The sequence below is a fragment of the Sapajus apella genome, unplaced genomic scaffold, assembly GCF_009761245.1.
Source record: "Sapajus apella isolate SASKATOON/1434 unplaced genomic scaffold, GSC_monkey_1.0 scaffold23, whole genome shotgun sequence".
Lineage (NCBI taxonomy): Eukaryota > Metazoa > Chordata > Mammalia > Primates > Cebidae > Sapajus > Sapajus apella.
The window spans coordinates 28,744,533-28,762,505 of record NW_022436963.1 but is presented as its reverse complement, the minus strand read 5'-3'; the positions used below and the strand labels follow the sequence as shown (position 1 = coordinate 28,762,505).

Below are 17,973 nucleotides of genomic sequence, written 5' to 3'. Positions count from 1 at the left end.
TGGAAAATTAGTTTTATACTCTGCATCAAAAAAATTTATATATATATATATATATATATATATGCATCAAATACAATCTGCAAGTTCAATAAGGAATAACATTAATATTCAAACTCCAGAATAGTAAGACACACAGAAACTTTCCAATAATAAAAATGGAGAGAAAAATGAATATTTCAACTAACATTTAAAAGCTGTCATAACACTACCCTGATATGAAATAAGATGAGCCCTTCCAAGCCATTACTGTCATCAAATGGCCACTTATCATCCATCCTGGAATACACTTGATGTTAAAAAATATTTATAAGTGTATATGTATTGTCAACTGTACAGTAAAATATTAGCCTGCAAATTTTTGTACCATTCCATCTATTTCATCTAATAGTGGAAGAAACAAAAAGGACTATAATACTTGTCCTACAAGTATACATTCTGAAATTAATTTAGCTTTTTTCAGTACTTGCAGTCAACATGCTCATATGAAGTGTATTCACAATTTGGTTTGAGTACATCAAGAAGCACTCTTTAGTGCTGGGGTAAGTAACCTCATCATCTGTTGTTTTCAACTAAAAGGACTTAACTAGTGATAAACAATCCTAAGATTAAAGGAAATGTATCACTAAAAAAAAAGCCATGAAATATTTTTCTTATGTTTCACAAAGTTGGTTACTTAAGTGGATGGGTATCTATTTGTTAATAAAATAATGTATGCATTTTATTTTCCATACTGTTTGAGAAGACAAGTTGTTATAGAAAAATCAGATCATTTGGTGAACTTACTTTCTCTTTTTAAAAACCAAGCTCTTTAATATCCTGTTACTTTGAAATGGGCTATCGTTAACTTGTTTTATTTTTAAATTAAATATTGTTAGCTTAATACATTAAGATGAATCTCTTACCTTAATCATCTTCAATTTAGAAGATAAATAATACTTTTACTTTAAAATTTAACACGGGCAATCTATACACACATACATACGCAACATAACTTTCAGGGTCCCTGATGCACATACATCCCTAAAACTAAGTAATTCTAATACATAACAGAGCAGTATATCATTTAAACTTCAACGAACTATCCTAAGAGAAAGTAACAAACACATTATGCAAATGAACAGACAATCCCAACCTTGTTTCTAAAGTCACACTTGACTTGAGGACAATTCACTGATGTAAAAGGGAGACAGCGTGGCAGAGGGAGAGGGGAACAGGGAACAGGACAGACAGAGAAGGACGTGGGTAGAAAGAGAAAGAGGAAGTGGGTAGTGGAAGATGGAGGGAAGGGAGGGAAGAAAAAGGGAGGAAGAAAGACAGAGAAATGAAAGAAGAAAAACTGAAAACATCCTAGTGAAATATTGTTTAAAATGACAGCTACATCACATATCACCCTGTCTCTAGGCAATTTGAAGGATGTGCTAAGAGTGAGTGACCAGTTAGAATGAGGTGTCATGAGTTCATAACTTTCTTAACCTAGAAAGGATCATAGAAATCATATTTCATTTTACTGGGGCATATTGAGGCACAGAGGGGTTAAGAAACTTGTTAGAATTGCAAAACATCTTAGAGGTTAACTCCAAGCTTCCACTGTTACTAGAGATAACCAATGGAGTATATACTTTATCAATGGATAATTAAGGCTTGCTAACATTTAAAATCATCCAAAATTATTAGAGTTATTAAATTCATTATTTTTCATCCAGCCATATTTACTTTTTTTTTTTTTTTTTTAATTATGACAGTTTCACTATATTACCCAAGCAGGCCTCAAACTCCTAGGCTCAACCTATCCTTCCACCTCAGCCTCCCTGGTAGCTGAGACTATAGAACTGTGTCACCATGCCCCAGCTCACAGTTACTCTTTAACTTGTCATCATGGAGACAGTTCACAGAACTGCATTCCTTGCTTCACATTGGCTGGTCTAAGATGTTAAAGACGGCTAGGGTACAATTTGTGTGCAGAGGTCCTGCTTCCAAATGCTGCTGGATGTTATAAAGTCTTCTTTGTGCTTAATCCAGCAGCTCTGGGGTCAAACAAAACAGTCTTCCACAGACCCAAAACAGAATTCAAGGGGACTTTACTCTCTGCTGATGTATCCCAATTTATGAAATTCTTTGCACTTTGCTCAACCCCAGGGCTTTCTAGGAACTAAAGAGTTAGTGTACTTGGCTAGCACAGAAATTGTTCACAAAGTTGTTGGGTAGAATTGTATGCATACAAATACATACAGCGATACACTATCTTAACATACAAAATTCAGGACTTTTTCTTTATTCTCTTTCATAGCACTTTAAATTTATTTTGAAGACCAATCAAATTGTTACAGCTTTAAAAGTACCTCTTACCAGGTATATGTAACACCCATTGGGCTTCCCAATCTGTCAAGAGACCACATATCCGAAACTAACCCCTGGAGCGTTCAATTCACTTTCCGGCAGATGAAGCACAAATACCTAGGGATACAGTGTCCCAATTTTATAAAATTGTCTAAACACCCCAAAAGTGATAGGAGCAAACTATAAATCTTGCAAATACCTCTCTCAGCTTTGTGGTGACTGACTACAAAAACGTTTAACATCGTAAGGTATGTGTTGAAATTTCTAAATATTTAAATGGAAAATAAAAAATCAAATTTAACTACATTGGGAAGATACTTCTCTACAGAAGGCAATAGTTTCTACTAATTACAAATAGAAGGGTTCAGGAAAAAAAGAAATTAAAACTCAAAAGAACCAGTATTTACTCAATCAGGTAGATAACAAATTAAGCATTTATTTAAGAAATAAATCACTGGGCCTTAACTAACCCAATTTCTGTTCTTACCACCCTCTTAGAGCAAGATCACATCTTACGCAAGATCATATACTTGTAGTAGTCAGAAAAACACTAACAATTATTTAAAAATATAGCTAAGGGTTCACCAGGAATCAACACTCACAAAAGTCAGTTCAGTTTTGTAAGAAGGCATGAAGCCAGCCTTTTGTTTAGGGAAAACAGAGCCATCATAACCACTTGCCATTATTTCAGATTTCATTATCAGACCTTTTCACATACTTACTTTTTATCAGGGAACCGATAACTTGGCAAAGACAGCCCTGGGACTCTTTGTTACTCAGAGGTACCAGAGTCCTTCTTTTGCTGCATCTCACCAGATGTTAAGCATTCTGCACTGGTTTGTGATCATTTTCCCTCCAAATCTCAAGCTCTGAAAATGCCTGTGCTCATGTACACAACCATCTATTTTGAGTCTTCTCTCTCTTGCATGGTTCCTCTCAACCAAATCTAATGAGAACATACTCCGTCCTCACCAGTGAGACGCTTCTATAGTTCACAGTCTATGGTTTTTCTCTGCCTTGAGACTTACTGCCTATTCAGGGAAATTGTATTTCCCACTCTGGAAATTATGGGATCATCAGGCTTCAGGGTCTCAAGCTCAGTGTGGGAACTTCAATTCCCTTTTTCAGGTATTAATGATTTTAAGTTCACTTTGGTTTACATTAGCCCTGGCCATTGGTTCACATTGTTCAAGCCACTTTTAGTCAAATTCAATTTTTATAACAGCTCAATTGTTCTACTTTCAATCTAAAAAGAAAAGTATGATTTATATTTAGGTTAGGGAAAGAGAAAAATCCACAAATCCCTTTCCATGGTGATAACAATCTTTAATTTCACTAAGGCATTGATCATCTGAAGCCATCATGCAAACATTATTAACAATATTAAATTCTAATAGCATTTTTACAATGAATTTATCTTGCATGAATAACAGCTATTAATTTGATAGCTGGCATTGGGGGGATATATAAAAAGATAAATGAGCAAGATTTAAAGTGATTTTTTAAAATTCACATCACTTCTCAAAAAGTGGTGCATTCAAAAGCAATAAGGGGCTAAACACAGACTCTTTTTATATACTATCTCTTAAAAAAGGAGATATGCAGTTTATATTTGCAAATATTCCTAATAGTTATCCTGCCCAGCTCCTTGGCAAAGTTTCTAAACAGCATGCAACTGAAAAACAAGAGAAACTTTTCTGTTTCTGCATTTCTTAGTGGCAGCAGAGAACAGCAAAATAAACTATATTAAATTTAAATTCTGGAAATACAGATATACATTTCTTTTATATACACATGCATATACGATTATCTCTTTATATATGCATTAGTTTTACTTACATTTTTCTTGCAATGGCCAGAGGTACAGAAGAAGATAAATATATGCTCTAATCATCCTGGCACCAAAGAGAGTGCAACCACACTTCCAAATTAAAAACAAAGCCAATAATTTCTAACTTCTATAAAAGCATTCTGAAAGGCTCCTATTTCCTTATATGAATCAATTATATAAGAGATTAAACAGAAACAGCAGGCTCTAAACAGATTACACTCTATCTCACCAGCTTTATTCAACAAAGAGCAATGGAACAGAAAATCAAATGCGGCTTGCAAAGTCACATTCACATGGAGCTGTAGGGAGAAAGAGGGGGAAAAGCCTGGTACTTACAGACTGTAAAGTAAAATGTCCCAGTTTCGCTTTACATGTTACAGCAAATCAAACAGAGATTTCAGCTCTCAGCAAGTCCCTGCTTCCACTACACTGATCATCCACGCAGAACAGGCCCTTATGGATTGCTTAGGCAGCTGGGAGATAATGGGACCATATTCTCAGCTGGGACTAGAGATGCTGAACTGCCCTCCGCTGTGCGCTGCATGGCTCTCTGCCAGCATTAATCAAGGAGGACCCAGCTTCCTGGCTGTGTTCCCCAAAGGATCGACATAATTAGTGCACGAATCAAAGACGCACGCTGGGAGAATCACACACACATCTCTAACTGGCTCTCCTCACATCGAACCTGATTAGGAAATCAAGTTGATTCACTGATCAGATGTATTCAAGCTTTCAAAAATACAGAGACTCACACAGCTGTTTGCAGATTTTGGGGGAGGGGTGGAGATTAAGGCTTCTTTCCCAATGGGCAATTTATGTAATTCCTCAACTACAGAATATAATTACACTGGTTGTTCGGTACATATGGTGGATTTGCCCTATGATTTGGTTTGTCTGTTAGGGATTCTCAGCAGCCCCCAGAAAGGTTACAGGCAGTAGCACCATCTCTCCTACGGATTTTATGCGACCTGCACATATAAGTTCTTTTCACAGTCTCTGGGGAGACTGCCTGAACAGGGGTGTTTTATGTCCCCAAAGTTGTGCCTTTTCACTGCGTACTAGAAGTCCAGGGCATTCAAAGCAAGAGGGTTTGGCATGGCACACTCCAGACATCCAGTATTCTAAAAGAAACTGGTGATGTGGATCCTATTTGCATAACTGTAAGAACACTCTTCCTTACTCTGCATCGTGATGCAGTCAGGGTTTATAAACTGGTAGCCTGTGGATATGCTTGGTTTGGTAAGAGAGTGATTTGAGAATTTGAATGTTAACATTTTTAAACAGAACATATGTTCTGCACTTTATCAAAATGTTGCCACACATGCTTTTGCCCAGATATACTACCTGCTGGCCCCCAAAGACATTTATTTATGTAAATTTGACCCTGGTTAAGTAAGTCTGGGTTAAGGATGGAAAACATTCCATTTTAGAAAAAGGGAGACTCAGCTCCTGTGTCACTCATGAAAAGGCTGCGACTAAGGGACCCATGTGATCATTTAAAGTCTACCACAGGCAAAACAGCCAGTAGTTAAGGGGCCTGTATGATAAAGAAGGGAGAACATTGAGAGAGTCAGAAAGCTGAGTTCTAATCCTCATCTTGCTGCAAACAAACACATAAACAAATAAAAAACAGGTGGTCTAAACCTTTGTGAATCTCGGTTTTCTTATCTGCACAAGGGCTTTGCAGAAGACCTCTTAACACCCTTACAATGTGACATTCTATTATTGTCCTAAGATCTAGAAAATAGACTTTCATTAGAAAGGTGCTTACACTTCATAAAAGCAGTGGGGTAATGGGAAGGAAATACAGTCATGTTGACTGGCACAAATTTGGGGACAGGGGGTCTTTGTTACCTTTGGGGGCCAACGATCAACTGGCTACTAAGCAGCTGTTTCAGAAAACTTGAAACATCTGCTCTGTAAGTGTGAGTAAATTTTAAATGTGTGGGAAAAAGAAAAGACAACTTGGCCAGGAAATGGTCTTATCTAGTTGTACACAAACTGTGTCTGCCTCACAGTAAAACACCTGAGTGAAGAACCAAAAATCCAATCAGAATGTTTTGTCTTCATGGTGCCAATCGAAAGAGCTCTGGGATTGTATGGGGAAAGAGTCTTTATATTTAATGTGGATTTCTCCATCTTACTTTCTTCATTCCTACTATCCAAAGGTAGAGAAAGGCGAGGCTTCTCTTCAAATGTTCAGTTAAGTTATGTTTTGTGAATAAATGTGTATCATTGAGGTCAAGACCACCCAAACTGTGCTAGGGTTTTGATACTGGTCTTAGGAAATAAAAGCAAAAAGGATCAACACGATCATGATGCCTCACTCAACAGCTAGAAAAGTATCTCTCCCAAAGGATACATGATTCGGTAAAAGATGTGCGCTACCAAACCCTTCTGTGCTCACTATCAACTCAATTATCCCAAAACCAGACACATGGCCTCCAATAGATTCATTACCAATAGTTACTGGTAATGATACACAAAGTGGGGTACAGAGAAACAAGGCAATTATATATTTTTGAAATTTTACTAAACTTTTGAGTAATTTTGTGTTGGTGCAACATGTTTTTAAAGTATTTTCAATCTAATTTCTATAAGGTAATCTGCTTCTATTTTTCTTCAGGTATTTGTTACATTTGGCATAACTTGTAAAGTGACTGGCACAAATTTTGTGTTTGTGTTTTTTTTATCAGGCTCATTATTATTGAGACTTTTGCACATCTACTTCATGAAGCTCATGTGAGGTGCTGACAAAAATAGGTTAATTAAATAGCAATTGTGCATCTCAGCCATATTAGCAAACATATTGCTGAAGCAAATGAAAAGAGGAGCAAATTAAAATACTAAAATGTTTATTCACTGGTACAGCCTAAATAAATAGTTTAATTGGTTTTAAGTTCTATTCCATCCCTGTTTGCCTGGTAGTTACTTTGATTAATCTTTGATTATGGTATGTGATAGATTCATTTTGGCATTATGTGATTGGCACTTGTTTTTAATGGTAGGTGTTAATTACTAACTAAAAATTTCCAACTTCCATCAATTCTTCACACATTTCTCCCCAGAGGTATACCATTTAAAATGTAAAGTTTTTATATTAAAAACATAAATCTGGGACATGCCTAACTTTTTTTCATTTAAGGGCATGGCCAACATTAACGTCCAAATAAATATAACAAAGATAATGGAAAAAGAGACCAACATGACTAGTTACTACAAACAAAAGAAATGATCTTCTCAAAGAGAGTAAACCTGCTATTTTACTTCAGAATATATCTTAGAAGCCAAAATATATACAGAGATTGTTTTAGACTTCATATAGAAATAGCAAGAAATGATATCTCTTTGGAAATGTGAAGAGTCTGCAATTTTAACAACACTCTTGTCAAGGCTACTAAGAACCTGAGGGACAGGGCTCCTGAGGTCTCTTTCTGGCCCTTACACAAGATTCACCAAGTTAAATGTGGCTCTGAACCATAGCAAATCTAAGGGCAGAATGAAAGTTATGGGAACAATTCCCCAACATGTTGAGGCTTCATCAGTATTTTTAAATGCTTTGTAGTCTTCAGCCATAAGTCACCAGATGTGCATACAACTGCTCATTGCTCCTTCTTGAAAGTGTTTTCCTATTCCTTACATCTGTCACTAAAAGTCAGAGTCTAAAGCTGAGACAACTGTGACATTTCTCCAGCTGGGAACAAAATTTCAAAGGGGATGGTTCAGAAACTGCTGCCCAGGGCACCCACTGGAATGATAATCTATGCAGCAATGATTGGACCTTCTTTTCCAACCAAAAGCAGTGGAGCCAGTAATAAAATATTCAAGAAATAAGCCAAAAGTATGCATGCACATAAGAAAGTATGCGGCCATACTCATTTTCCAGGAGGTAATCAGAGTCTAATAACAGTGACCCACAGAGACCAGGGTCACGAAATTAAAGCAGTCTGTGGAGAAAATAGCTCACTTAAATAATTATGTCAATGTGACATCAAATTGACCTATGAGCTAGATAAAAGGGTACAATAAGCCTTGGTATTCATCTACCACTAACTGCTCAGAAATTTGTAGTCACTATTAGCAAAAAATATGTGTGTGTGTGTGTGTGTGTGTGTGTGTGTAGAGGGAGAAGGGGAGAGAGAGAGGGAGAGAGAGAAATAGAGAGAGAGGAAACACAAATTGTTTTATAAGTGGTACTTCTCATTTCTTTTGGGGATAGAACTGACTTACCCTTATTATAATGGCTAAAGAACACAAGCCAATTTTCTTTTTTCCTTTTGTTTTTTTGTTTGTTTGTTTGTTTGAGACAGAGTCTTGTTATGTTGCCCAGGCTGGAGTGCAGTGGCATGATCTTGGCTCACTGCAACTTCCACCTCCGGGGTTCAAGCGATTCTCCAGCCCCAGCCTCCCAAGTAGCTGGGACTACAGTATGTGCCACCACATCCAGCTAATTTTTGTATTTTTTAGTAGAGACGGTTTCACCATGTTGGCCAGGCTGCCCTCGAACTCCTGTCCTCAGGTGATCCATCCACCTCGGCCTCAGACTGCTGGGAGATTACAGGCATGAACCATCACACCTGGCTAACACAAGCCAATTTCTTTACCATCTAAGAAGAGAAAAAACTTTTTTTTTTTTTCCTCTCAGAAGACTCTGATTTTCCTTCCAACAAAAACAGTTTTAAAAAATCCCCTGATTTTAGGTTGTTACAACTTGGGGTAGGGGGTGCTACTGGCTGCTATCATCCTATGAAGCACAGGACAGCCCCCACAGCAAAGAATTATCTGGCTCAATATGTTAACAGTACTACGTTTAAGACAGCCTGACCCAAGGGAAGCATGATGGGGTTCCTATAATTGAAATACCTAAGAACTGAGTGCTGAGATTAAAATCCGACTAAATATAAACGTTGTTGCTCTAGATATAGCCGCAGTAGCTATACTAAACTGTTTTGCCTTGGCGGTTATTTTAGACGTTTCAGTATGCTTTCACAAAAATTACCATGTTCATCACAATGAACTAGTTCAAAAGCCAAGAATGTCCTATAATTCCAATTCTATCAGTGCAAAAACAAACATGGGCCTCGGAACAAAGGACTAGAGGCACGATCACTAAATAAAAACATCAAGCCCTTCTCCTTACTAGATTATGCCTCAGAAAACCAAATATCACTCCAAAAATTTAATCTCAGTCCAGCCTCTCTTGCCCTCCCTCTCCATTCTCCCACTTCAAAATGCACACAACTCATAGGCAGAGTGAGCTCCATGTGCTTCCACATATCTGTTTTCTTTCTATCTCCATGATTGTCCCTAAATAGATAGGCAACATTTTGCATGTTCCTCTAACAGGATTCTGATCTTACTCCTGAAACAGACACAGGTTTAATGCATAGTTGGGAAATGCAAACATGCTTCAATTCATGAACTTTCATTAGGAAATTCATTGTTAGACTGCTTTTGTTTACTTACTCATTCACAAATATTTATTGAGCACCTACTAAATTCACCGTCAATTTAAATTATTGGAGGAAGAAATTGAATCTCTCAGCATCTGCTTCCCTTATACACTTCTATGCATTTATATTGTATCCCCTACATCATTCTGTCTGGCTCAGAAAAACTTTACTGCATTTCTCATCATCCACTAAGGTCATTATTATTTATAATCGGCTTTTTCACTAATGTGGTGCTTCACGGACTCTTCGGCTCTGGTACTGAGCTTTTCTGTCGGCTCCAGGGAGTATAGGCGCTAGGTAGATGGCAGGGGCTTTTCATTTTATTCTTTGGCATCCCTTCCATCAACTACAAAAAGCCTTCTTCAGGCTTTTACATGAGGGGAGTCACAGCTAACCTTTGTTTCTTAAAGGGAAACTGTCTCCCCTTATATTCTGTGCAGATGGAACAAAATTGAGAAATAAGGTGTCCAAATGAGGAAAACTGGCAGAAACAAAGCTAAATCTAAAGTGTCCTATATTTGTTAAGATTACCATAGTGTTACATTAGAAAAAAAAAATGTGAGTGGCTGTTTAAAATGGGCAAAACCTGTCCTTACATATATTTTATGGAGTGAAAAGAGGAATAAGATGCCCGCCTTTCTTTCAACACGCTTTCAGAAAATGGGTTAATGTTTTTTCCCCAAAAGATTCCCAGATACAGAGGAAAGGCTTAATTTTAGAACACACATAAATCTGAGCGTAAGGCAGAGTTCAAGTTTCTCTTTAAGGAGAACTTTAAAAGCTCTTTTCAGGGAATCCTTTGCGCAAATTCATACCCTTCTACCTTCTTTTATCTATATGATGTAGTAACATTGCAAGCAAATGTCAAATATAGGGAAATCAACCTTTAATTCTGAGAATATTAAATGAATGTAATCTTGGTGACACAGTCACATAATCACATGTAATTTTAAAGTACATTGCCACCCTTATGCTAAAGGATATATTTGTTTAGGTCTTTGCAATTTTTAAACAGTTTGCGAATTTACAACAGGCTAATATAAAATAAAGCAAATGTATAAACTTTAAAACCATTGGCCGGGTGTGGTAGCTCATGCCTGTAATCCCAGCAATTTGGAAGCCCAAAGCAGGCGGATCATGAGGTCAAGAGATCGAGACCATCATGGCCAACATGGTGAAACCCTGTCTCTACTAACAATACAAAAATTAGCTGGGTGTGGTGGCGCGTGCCTGTAGTCCCAGCTACTAGGGAGCCTGAGGCAGGAGAATTGCTTGAACCCGGGAGGTGGAGGTTTCAGTGAGCTGAGATCGCACCACTGCACTCCAGCCTGGTGCCTGGTGACAGATGGAAACTCTTGTCTCAAAAACAAAAACAAAAACAAAAACAAAACTGTTGGGCAGGATTGGTTTAAAATAACACACAGAATATAATAACTTTGGATAAGACTATAGAACATTCCATTTGAACTTGATCATCTGGATTCCAATTTCCCCTCAATTGTTTTTGAAAAATTTCAAACTTACTGAAAATTTGAAAGAATGGCACAATGAATACCCATATGCTTTTGACCTAGAACCAATATAAACATTTTGATGTCTGCTTTCTGTTTTTACTCTCTGCCTCTGATCTTCCCTCCTTCCCTCTCTCACCGTAATACTCATTTTTAGAAAGTCAGTTGAGAGAAAATAGCAGACATGATGACACTTTGTCAGTGAATAATTCTCCTAAGAATACGCAAAATAAAGTTTCTCTAGAAAGACCACAACATTTATCTCCGTAACCACAATACAATGAACCAATTTAAGAAATTCAGCAATGCCACAAAACTATCATTTTACTACATGGTCTGTACTCAAATTTTCCAAATCGACCCAATAACATCCTTTACAGCTGGGTAGATTCTTGTTTTTATTTGTTTCCTATGTCTCTGACCCTAGATTTAATCAATATGCTTTTTTTGGTGGTACCTTCCTTTTGTGGAGAACAGTTCCCCAACCTTTTATTGCCCGTTATTACATTGACATTTTTAAGGAACTTGTACCCATTATTTTACAGAATGTAATTCAATTTGATTTTTTTTACTTGTTTTTCTGTAATTAATTCAAATTTTTGAAGAATACTACATAGAGGAGGAAAGGATGGTCAGTTTTTCCTGTTGTTGATGGTGTTCTTTATCACAATATTTCTTTGTTATTTAAATCAAAAGGTATCATTTTACTTTTTTAGCTGGTCAGTAATATTTGGAAGCTACTTTGAGATTGCATAGTTTTCTCTTACAGCATTTCACTCAGTAGTTTTAGCATATATTCATGAATATTGATTGAATCATTTTTATAATGGTTAGAAAATATCTGGATATTGTTAAACTTCAATAATCTGTATAATTAATTCATCTCTCAATTTCTTTCCTTAAAGGGTCCCAACCACTCACTCAACCCTCTCACTCAACATGGGAAGTGGTGACAACAGAGGCCATTCAGGAAACATTAGGCTTATGAAGTTTTCTGAGAAACAGAGGCCAAAGTCAACTAATCAAGCTATTCACAAAAGTTATATGGTCCAGAAAACATGAAGATGGCAGAAAAAATATGAACTTCACTTCCTTTGGAAAGGAAGAGGAAAACTGTCAGGATAAACCTGGAAAACAGACTTCTTATTAGTAATGTCTTAAACTGAAAAAGAGACATCTCTCTTCATATCTACTAATGCTAAAAATACTACACTTCTCAGATTAGGGTCACTTTCAACTACTGCACAATGCACTCTCTGTTAAGAAAGCAGAGTTCCTTCCAGACACTTTACTTGTACCATTTGTTGATCTCTAAACTGTTCTATTCTGTTGTAGCGTTTTTCACCTGGAAATAAATAAAAAATGAAAAGCTTTAGCTGAAATCCATTCTCTACACTGATATCAGAGATCCCATTTCAAAATAGAGATCTAAACAGACCATTCTCCTTTTAAAAAATCCTTCAATGGATCCCTCTCAGCTACCTGGGAAAGCCAAATACTGCCAATTCTTACAGAGTCCTCCCAAGCCCCCAATATCCTCCCTTGCTCAATGATTTATGTTTTATATTGCCTTCACCACCCAGGATTATTTTCTTTTCCTTGAAAAATCCATGGTATTTTTTCCCTTCTATGAAAATATATTTTCTCCTTTGCCTGTAATGCTTCCTCATCCCTACACGCTTTATTTGAAAAAAAAAAAAAAATCCTTTCAACCTTTTACAGATATCTCTGTCAAAGTTAAGAGTAAAAATTCTAGATTCAGACAGCCTGGTATAATGGGTTGTCCAGTTAACTGTATGACCCTGAACAAGTTACTTAACTTCTCTGTGCCCAACTTTCTATAAAATGAAGATAATGATAGTGCTTATCGTGCAGGTGATATGTGAATTAAATGAGTTAAATCATGTAAAGCTCTTAAAAATGCCTGGCACACTAAGCACTCAATGAATGATAGCTATAATAAAGATGAAGATGATTCTTCCCCAACATTTTGTTATAAAATTTTCTAACATAGACAAAAGTTGAAAGACTGACACAGTTATGAACAGTGTATCTCCTTTCTAGTTTCTACAATTAACATCCTACTATGTCTGCTTTGTCACATAACTATTCATCTATGCATCTCTCACTCCCATCCATCCATCTATCCAGTAATAACTATTTTAAAAAGAAACATCCTGAACATTCTCTTTCCTCTCCACCTAATTGATCCCACCTTTCACAACAGCTTAACTATATATTGAGTTCAAGTGATACTCAGGCACAATGCATGGTAATTATCTGTTTATGCACCTATTTCTTCCACTAGACTATGACGTCCTGATGGCAGATATCACGTCTCAATCAGTTTTGTACACCTAGCATATAGTTTGATGATATATCTCAATAAATGTTTCAATAATAAATGAATTGTTTTTGTGTATGTGTTACAGTTCACGAAGACATACAACAATATAGTTTTCATCAGGTTCTGTGTAATTTGGCAATTTAATAATGAGTATCAGTGATAACAGGAATAAACATAATAAATGCACTGTTATTAAGATTTACAAAAGAACTTTCATGTCAGAGTCAGGACACCAAAGGTCTAGCCCTGATTTGGTAATATATTAGTGGTGTCCTCAGATAAGTCAGTTAACTTATATGGGAAGCACTAACTTCCGCTGTAAAATGAAGGTGAAGTTCCAACAACATGGTGAACTGAGCCTTCTCTCTTTATAGTCACAAAAATGCTGGTTAAACATAGGGAAAGAAAAATACCAAAATTATCTGTGAACACATGTATACAGCTGAATTTGAAAAACAAAAGAGCTAAGCCAGAGTAGCAAGATTAAGCAGATGGTGGATGGAAGGCTGGCTTCAATGTAAGGCTGCACAACTGTAGGATATGCCATTCATATACTATCTAATATAAGTGCATTTCCTGGAATTGTGTAAGAAAGCACCTCTGGGCATTGGCAAGTGAATTTTTTTTTCTATTATCACTTCTTTGCTTTCTTTATTATACTTTAAGTTCTGGGGTACATGTGCAGAGCGTGCAGGTTTGTTACATAGGTATACAGATGCCATCATGGTTTGCTATATCCATCTGTACATCATCTGTATTAGATATTTCTCCTAATACTATTTTTCCCCTAACCCCCACCCCCTACTATCCCTCCCCTTGCCTCCCACCCTCCAACAGGCCCGTGTGTGATATTCCCCTCCCTGTATCCATGTGTTTATTGCAAGTGAATTTCAATATACTGCAGAGACAAATGAGTCATGAAGTAAAAACTTGAAAACACTGGTTTAAAACTGGGATACTAGAGAAATGCACCATGAGACAGATGGACAGTAAAACTCCACTCTTAGCACATGCAAGTGTTAAAGAAGTGTATTATCTCTAAAATTTAGAGAAAGGAGGACTTGCAGGCTAAATAATGCTCCCCACTAAATGTTCAAGCCCTAATGCCCAGAATCTGTGAATATATTACACCTTGAGTATCCCTTATCCAAAATGCTTGGGGCCAGAGGTGTTTCTAATTTCAAAAATTTTTGGATTTTGGAATATTTGCACATACATAATGGGTTAGCTTGGAGATTGGATCCATTTCTAAACAGGAAATTAATTTATGTTTTATATGTACTTTATACACAAAGCTGAAGGTAATTCCATAGAATATTTTAAATAATTTTCTGCATGAAACAAAGTTTGTGTACCCTGAATCATCAGAAAGCAAAGGTGTCAGGATCTCACTCACCCATGTAGACAATGTATGGTTGCTTACATGGGGGAATCTAGGTGTTATGTTGAGGCTCAAAAAGTTTCAGATTTTGGAGGACTTGAGATTTACTGATTAGGAAATACTCCACCTGTACCTTACACAGTGAAAGGGACTTTAAATGTTGATTTAATGGAAAGATCTTAACATAGGATGCCATCCTAGATTATATGGGTGGACCCAATATAATCACAGAGGTCCTTATGAGAGAGATATGAGAGGATCAAAGACACGGGTACAGAAGGTGATATGACAACCAAAGTGGGAGTGGGGAGTGATATTTGAAGACGCCACACTGCTGGTTTTTTATATGAAGAGGCCATAGGCTGTGGAATACAGGTAGCCTCTAGAAGGTGATAAAGGTAAAAAAACAAAAAAAAAAAAACAATTCTCCCATTGAACCTCCAGAAGGAACTCAGCTCTGTAGGCTCACTTTAGACTTCTGGCCGGCAGAGTAGTAAGATAACAAATTTGTGCTGTTTTAAGCCATGAAATTTGTGATATTAATAATTTGTTACAACAGCAGTAGGAAATGGATACAGAGGGTATGATCTGTTAACAAACGTAACTTCAATCTGAACAGATATTAAACCCAAATTTACACTTTCTAGCGGGGGTCTAGTAATCCCAAATTGAAATGTTAACACAAATACAAGACAAACTCCTACAAATCCATTGGAAACCTAGCAAAAATGAATTGATTTTCTATATAGAGCTATGTATACCCTCCAGACCATATGGATCTCCCATAATTAACAAAAAATCTGCTAAAAATACACAATGCATTAACCACCATCATCAGGAGCAAACAGAAGTTGCAAGTATTAACTGGCATGCAAAAACCTAAAAAGAATGGAACAACCTGAAAGATATAAAATAGATATTTAAATTCATTATAAAATAATGAAATTATAAAAGAGCAGAGAGTACAATTTTAACATTCTCTACATTGTGTGTGGGGAAAAATGAGGACTTGAAAAATTGGAACATGAGGAACTTTCTGCAGGGAAGAAAATGTTTTTTATCTTGACAGGTATGATGCTAACACAGGTAAATATTCATTTGCAAAGACTCATTAGGCTGCAAAGTTAATGACTATTTCAGTATGTGGAATTTATACCTTAATAGAAAAAGTGAAGACAAAAATCTCAAAGGACAGATATCAAATTAGGTTCTGTTTAAGAATGAATTATATCAAAAAGTGTTTTCAGAAAAAAAAAAAAAGAAACACACTGAACATTGAAAAGGTTTAATAAAAACAAAGCCTAAATTAACCAGTCACATTAGTGTACCAGTGGATGCCCAAGATGGACAGAAAAATCCTGAAGGCAACCAGAACAAAAAAAGCAAATATTTACAAAGGAAAAACAATTAGAGTGGATGAAGAATTCTCATTAGAAAGAAGGGGCAAGAACACAATGGAAAAAAATTATTTTCAAACTGTTAAAATAAGTGTCAAAATATAATTTCATACTTTTATCTGGCTAAACTTTAAATAAAGAATGATCTTAGGAGCTAAGTTAACATTTTGAGAAATCTAGATAATCATTGACTAAAAAAAGCAACAAAAAGAATACTTGTAATAAGTATTTTTAAGGGTGAATAGAAGGCAAATCTAAAATACTAGACTGCAATTAATTGCCCTCAAAAAGAAGGTGATTCTAGTTAGCATTTTAAACTCCTGGTATTATTCAGAGGAAGGTAAAAATAGTAATTATTATAAAACTTTTAAAGTCCAATAGATATAAACCTTAAAAATTTAGTGGTTGATTTCAGCAATACTGCAAGATACTGCAGGATGTTGACATAAGATGAACACACAAGAATCAATTGTATTTATATATATTAACAAGAGATATTAAAAGGCAAAATGAACAACATAATACCATTTACAATCATTCAAAAAAATGAAGTACTTCACTACAAATTTCACAAAACTTGTAAAGGATCTATATATTGAAAATTACAAAATGACAAGGAAAGAAATAAAAGAACTAAGTAAATGGAGAGATATACCAGGTTCATGAACTGGAAGGTTCAATGTAAAAAAGATGTCAATTTTCCCCAAACAAATTTATGTGCTTAATAAAATTCCTATCAAACTCCCTGTAAGTTTTTAGTGGGCATGTTAAAACTTACTTTAAAATTTTTATAGAAAGTCAAGGACCCTAGAATAACTGAAGCAACTAGATGAAAAAGGAGAATACAAGAGAAATCACTTTATCCAGAAATAAGGCTTAAACACATAGCTACCTTAATCATGACAGTGTGATACTGGTAGAGAGACAGACATAGAGATCAATGAATACAAGTAGGGCACCCAGAAACAGACCTAATACAAATATACCCAACATTAAAAAATACCAGCTTTATTGATATGTAATTCATAAACCATATTTTTCACCTCTTTACAGTATACAATTCAGTAAATTCAATAATTATAGATTTTGTTTAGTATGTTAATGGAGTTGTACAACCATCATTATTATTTGATCATAAATATTTCCATATCCCCCAAAAGAAACTCCACATCCGTTAGTAGTAAAACTGACTTTTGAGAAGGTACAAAAGCAATATAAAAGTGGAAGGGTAGGCTTTTCAACAAATGGTGTTGAAGCAATTGGATATCCAGAGACAAATGAGACAAATGAGTATCAACCCAAGTCTCACATCATAAGCATGAATTCAAAACAGATCATGGACTTAAGTACAAAATGTGAAACTCTATTTCAGGGGATGCAAGAGAAAATCTTCAAGATCTAGGGTTAAGCAACGAGTTCTAAGACTGACACCAAAAGAACCATCAGGCCAGGCGTGGTGGCTCACACCTGTAATCCCAGCACTTTGGGCGGCCGAGGTGGGCTCATCACTTGAGGTCAAGAGTTTGAGACCAGCCTGGCCAACATGGTGAAACCCCATCTCTACTAAAAATACAAAAACTAGCTGGGTGTGGTGGTGCACACCTGTAGTCCCAGCTACTTGGGAGGCTGAGACAGGATATTCACTTGAACCTAGGAGGTGGAGATTGCAGTGAGCCAAGATCATGCGTACCTACCTAGGCAACAGAGCAAGACTCT

At 36.2% G+C, this 17,973-nt stretch overlaps 1 protein-coding gene across 5 annotated transcripts in view; it reads right to left on the bottom strand.

The window, feature by feature from the left end:
• Positions 1-17,973, bottom strand: part of CNTN4 (contactin 4) — a 969,481-nt gene that overhangs the window by 547,578 nt on the left and 403,930 nt on the right. The window contains exon 1 of one of the 5 annotated variants that reach the window (XM_032289674.1): positions 4,177-7,273. The exons of 3 other annotated variants lie outside the window; for them this stretch is intronic. The gene's annotated coding sequence lies outside the window, so the exon portion shown is untranslated. Of the gene's footprint in view, positions 1-4,176; positions 7,274-17,973 lie in introns of those variants that run through there. One more of the 5 variants, XM_032289673.1, reaches the window with a different exon arrangement.